The sequence below is a fragment of the Nerophis lumbriciformis genome, linkage group LG08 (assembly GCF_033978685.3).
Source record: "Nerophis lumbriciformis linkage group LG08, RoL_Nlum_v2.1, whole genome shotgun sequence".
Classification (NCBI taxonomy): Eukaryota; Metazoa; Chordata; class Actinopteri; order Syngnathiformes; family Syngnathidae; genus Nerophis; species Nerophis lumbriciformis.
In genome coordinates this window covers 46,887,422-46,893,683 of record NC_084555.2, presented here as the reverse complement: position 1 = coordinate 46,893,683, position 6,262 = coordinate 46,887,422, and positions in this window count along the sequence as shown.

The following is a 6,262-nucleotide window of genomic DNA, read 5'->3' as shown; positions in this document are numbered from 1 at the left end:
CAAGTATGCACAAAATGAGCAAAAAAACCCAAAAACTAGCATAATCAAATTTCAACATTTTAACAGCTTAACATGCATTAAATATCAAAATATATGACTGAGGTCTATTCCTGTGAAATTAGCTGAAAAAGATAGCATGCTAACATTATTATCCATCAAGTAACAAAATATATGACTGAGGTATTGCCTGCAAATTTAGCAAAAAAAAAAAAAAAGGTAGCATGTTAACAGTTAACATGCATCAGGTACCAAAATATATGTATATACTTATATTTTTTTTAAATAATTTAAAAATAAAAATAAAATAATAAAATAGGTACTAAAATATTTAACTGAGGTATATTCCTGTGAAATTAACAACATTAAATACATAAAAAAAATAAAATCATAATCAGATTGAATCTTTGGCTGCCCAAAAAATAACACCCCCACAGACTACTAAGAGTTAGCACGTGTCAAGTACCCAAAAAAAATGACTATGGGTTGCACACTTGAGATATTAGACTAGCATGCAAACAGTTAACCAAGGTCAACTACCAAAATAAGTGACGCTGAGGCGTTAACATGCAGAATTAGCTAAAAAAAAAAAAAAAACCTTAACATGCGTCAAATGCCGAAATATGTGACTCCAAGGTGCATACCTGCAAAATTACACAAAGATATCATGCCATTTTTAGCATGAATCCAGATAAATACCTGCAGTTTAAAGTATGACTATAATGACATAAGGCAGATAATCAATGTAAAAGTTGAGAAATGGTATTGCCTGCAAATTTAGCTGGGAAAAAAAACAAAACCTTAACATGCGTCAAATGCCAAAATATGTGACTCCAAGGTGCATGTCTGCGAAATTACACAAAGATAGCATATAACTTTTACTGTATTTTGAAAAATAATACAATACAGAGCTTTGGTACATTTGCCGACTTCAAAGTCAAATACCAAAATATGACTCAGGGAGGTATATACCTACAAAATTAGCTAACTAAAACATTACAAATGTTAGTTGCCAGGGGTGTGATCTACAAAAAAAAGGTATCTAATTAGCAGAGGGTAAAACATAACTTTATAGAGGGATGGCTCACTAAAACAAGTAAACACCAATGAAATACCTGCAGTTTAAAGTATGCTATAATGACATGTTATTTATCATTTATAATGACATGTTCAATGTAAAAGTTGCACAATGGTGACATCTACTTGAAAGTCAGTGCATTACAATACAATATATAGTATTATCCCTTATTTTAATGAGCTGTATTCCAAATAAAACTAAGTACACTTTAGTCAAGTGTTTTTGTTGTGATTGCTTGCTTCTCGTTGCCTGGCAACCAATAAAAATCTGCATGTTTTCGAGTTGTTTATTAAAAGACATGTTCAAACAAATGTGAATGCTACAAGCCATAAATAGTGCTCAGGTTATATTCCATACAAAAGCTCAGAATCGAAGATCAACCACGGCGCTAATAATTCAATAGTATTGTTAATGATGTATCTGAAAATAAAATGAAAATGTGTTCAAAACAATAACACACTGGATTTATGACATCAGGAAACATTTACAATACTTTTGTTACAAGGATGCATTTAAAGTGAATATGTATAAAAACTTTCTCTCGGTTTTTATGATTTTAACTTTAAAAGTTACTGTCGTATTTGCACTCGTACTGTATTTTAAACATGACAAAATACAGAGAGCTTTTGTACTCGTATGTATTTTTTTTAAATAAAAAAAAGAGCTTGTACTTTTACTGTATTTTGAAAAATAATACAATACAGAGTTTTGGTACTTTTACTGACTTAAAAAAAAAAATACAATACAGGGCTTTGGTACTTTTACTGACTTAAAAAAAAATTAAAAATAGCTTGTATTTTTACTATATTTAAAAAAATAACAAAATACAGAGAGCTTTTGTACTTTTACTGATTTAAAAAAAATTAAATAAGAGATTAGATTTTTACTGTATTTAATGAAAATAAAATTTAATACAGCGCTTTTGTACTTTTACCGAATTTAAAAAAATAAGACAGAGGTTTTGTACTTTGTCTTATTTTTAAAAAAATCAGTAAAAGTTTTTGTACTTTTACTGATTCAAAAAAAATAATTAAGACCTTGAACTTTTGCTGTATTAAATTTTTTTTTTTTTTTTTTTTAAAAAGGTGTTGTACTTGAACTTTATTTTCGAAAATAAAATTGAAAGCTTCAAAAAAACAAAATAGAGGACTTGTACTATATTTAAAAAAACAAAGTGCTTGTACTGTATTTTTAAAAAGAAAATTAAAATAGCTTCAGGTACTTGTACTGTATTTTTTAAAGAAAAGGAGAGCTTGTACTTGTACCATTTAAAAAGCAAACCATTTTTGTAAAATACAAAAGAAAGGTTTGTTCTGTACTTCCAGGAGCACATTTCTCACCGACTACCACTCTTTATGAATTGTAAAACAGCACGAGACTGCGCTCTTCATCAGTAAACAAGCTTTGATGATTATACAACACTTCAAATTGTAACAAGAAATGAATAAAATAAACAAATATATGATATACGGTGTCGACAATAAAGAGGAAACGTGGTTAAGTTATCTGGAGTGAATAAGGTTGTGACTTAGATTATTCTCTAACGGAGTTTGTCATTTTTAAAAACCTGAACGACACGTCTTTGAAATCTAAAGTCCATAAAACGCTGCGATGTAAACGTGGCCAAAATGAAATGAACATCAATAAATACAGTGGTACCTTCCAGGATACAAGTTAACTGTCATGTTTTAGGCCACGAGCAAACATTGGGTTCACAAGTGTCACAATAAGATTTGCCCTAAAACATCGGCTCTAACTCACTAACATGGACATAAGTTTGTTTTTCTAACCACGAGAAAACGAAGTGGATTATATCCATTGAATTAAAGAAGGAAATCGTCAAAACATGACAGTGTGTAAAAGAGCTAACTTGGTAAAGCAGTTGGAGCGTAGGATTTCTAGTCTGCACCATACTGAAGCAGAATGAGTCGATAACGACAGCCAAGGACGATAAAATAACACCCAAAGGGCAGTTATTTATCCATGAAAATATGGAGAAGCTGCCGATTATGTTTGACAGAGAAGCGGCTGGGGGGGAGATACCACAGAAGTCCGCTCTCCAAGGTAAATACAGTACATTATTATTACATTACCTCATGAAACTACTGTACTTGTTTGTACTACATTCCATTCTGTTGTTTTTATACAGTATTCTCTAAAAGTTTGCTTTTCTTTTTAAAAAGGCACGTTCCTTGTTAAAAATGGTGATGTTTTCAGGGAACAAGTACCGATAAAATAGATTTTTAATTATTTTCAATGGCCGACGTTTTTACGCAATAGAAGTTTTGTATTCCGAGGTACCACTGTGATTTAATCAGTAAATGTGAAATATTGTATTAATTTGGGAAACATAATTTGAAATAAATACATTGGAAAAATTTATTTATTTCTTCATATTTGAAAATCTAAATTAGGATTGTTTTTATTTCATGAAATGTATGAAATATGTTAAATATTTTAGAATTGAAGGAATGAATGAAAATGTAATGTATGTAACAGTTTAATATTTTGTATGTTCAACATGAAAGATAAAGAAAAAATGCATAGCAAAAAGCCAAGTTACCGTATTTTCCGGACTATGAGGCGCTACTTTTTCCCCCGACGCTTTGTACCCTGCGGGTTAAGAAACGGCGCAGCTAATTTAGGGATTTTTCTTCACCAACGACCATAACGTATTGTAAGATGTATTGTATCCAACAAATCATTTTCATATTACGCTAACAGACACTAAAATGGTGTGTTATTGTTTGTGATATGACCCCCTCTTTTGGACCAGTTCACTCACTGCAGGTGCTGCGAGGTTGACAATGTACTTCCTGTTTTGTTCCGGAAGTACATTCGTCCATAGCGTTTCTGCTAGAAAGGATTCTCCATTCACCACTCCAAGCAACAATTGTAAGTTTTACAATACAACTAAAACAATTCATGCTTACTAACCAGTCCCATGTGTCATGTCTGGAGAAGTGTTTTTTTAATGCATATTTGTGCGTGCCATTATAATGTAATCAATATAGCGTCGTTAGCATTAGCGAATATACATTATTGACTGTACATGTACTGTAAATGTATTTATATTATTCACATGTGAATAATGCTGTATAATAGACTGTATTTATATTATTCACATGTGAATAATGCTGTATAATAGACTGTATTTATATTATTCACATGTGAATAATGCTGTATAATAGACTGTATTTATATTATTCACATGTGAATAATGCTGTATAATAGACTGTATTTATATTATTCACATGTGAATAATGCTGTATAAAAGACTGTATTTATATTATTCACATGTAAAAAATACCTAAGTGTTTATAGTCTATTGTGAGCGAACTGTGGTGCTGAATTTCCCCCAGGGATCAATAAAGTACTTTATATTCTATTCTCTATGCTAACACGTTTTAAAAGTGTCTGTGTTGGTATAATTAACTTACAATGGCATTCGTTTTGCATCGTTTCAGTTTGGTAAATTCACCAAAACCTCACCATGGAGTTACTGAGTCTGTTTAGCTGATTGGAGAACGAGCTTCCTCTGCTAGTGGGCCCATGACGATGATTTATTTTGTATGATCATCTGTTTTACTGCCGTGTGACAGGCATCGTAAGGTATGCAAATAAAGATTTACAAAATCTTTTGTATCGATATACAGTACAGGCCAAAAGTTTGGACGCATCTTCTCCTCATTCAAAGCGTTTTCTTTATTTTCATGACTATTTACATTGTAGATTGTCACTGAAGGCATCAAAACTATGAATGAACACATGTGGAGTTATGTACTTAACAAAAAAAAAGTGAAATCACTGAAAGTATGTTTTATATTCTACCGTATTTTTCGGACTATATGTCGCAGTTTTTTTCACAGTTTGGCCGGGGGTGCGACTTATACTCAGGAGCGACTTATGTGTGAAATTATTAACACATTACCATAAAATATCAAATAATATTATTTAGCTCATTCACGTAAGAGACTAGACGTATAAGATTTCATGGGATTTAGCGATTAGGAGTGACAGATTGTTTGGTAAACGTATAGCATGTTCTATATGTTATAGTTATTTGAATGACTCTTACCATAATATGTTACGTTAACATACCAGGCACGTTCTCACTTGGTTATTTATGCCTCATATAACGTACACTTATTCAGCCTGTTCATTATTCTTTATTTATTTTAAATTGCCTTTCAAATGTCTATTCTTGGTGTTGGCTTTTATCAAATAAATTTCCCCAAAAAATGCGACTTATATATGTTTTTTCCCTTCTTTACTATGCATTTTCAGCCGGTTCGACTTATACTCCGGAGCGATTTAGTCCGAAAAATACGGTAGTTTCTTCAAAATAGCCACCCTTTGCTCTGATTACTGTTTTGCACACTCTTGGCATTCTCTTGATGAGCTTCAAGCACACCTGTGAAGTGAAAACCATTTCAGGGTTCTCTTGAAGCTCATCGAGAATGCCAAGAGTGGTTAATGTAGGTTGCTTCTCTTTCTCCCCCTCCATTTTTCTGCATTCTTTCGTATCTCAAGTTATCATTACGTATATGTATTGTTGCATTTAAACAACTGTATTGTTGATAATAAAGGTAAATTATTGCTATTGTTCATTATCAATAGCGCTATTTCTATTGGTATTTGTATTGATCCATTTGTAGTGTAATAATGCTCATTGTCATTTCTGTATTATTTTTTATTTTTCGCTAACTGCTTATTTGCTATTACTTTTACCATCATGTTTGTACATGTCGTATTTGCTGATGTTGCTCTATTGTTGTTGTTGTTTGCTGTTGTTGTTTTTGTCTCTCTGTCTAATCCCCCTCTTGTCCCCACAATTTCCCCCTCTGTCTTCTTTTTTTTCCTCTTTCTATCCCCTCCTGCTCCGGCCCGGCTGCACTAAATGATAATATAAATACATTTAATAAAGTCAAATACAAATAAGGCAACAAGAGAAGTATCCTACACTTCTCTTTTGTAAAGTAAATCTGAACAGCCGACATGGGCATCTACATCAACTATATGATTTGCCTGAGAAGCTGGACAGGACACAAAAAAAAAAAATAAAAAAAAAAAGAGAATGCCAAGAGTGTGGCTATTTTGAAGAAACTAGAATATAAAACACGTTTTCAGTTATTTCACCTTTTTTTGTTAAGTACATAACTCCACATGTGTTCATTCATAGTTTTG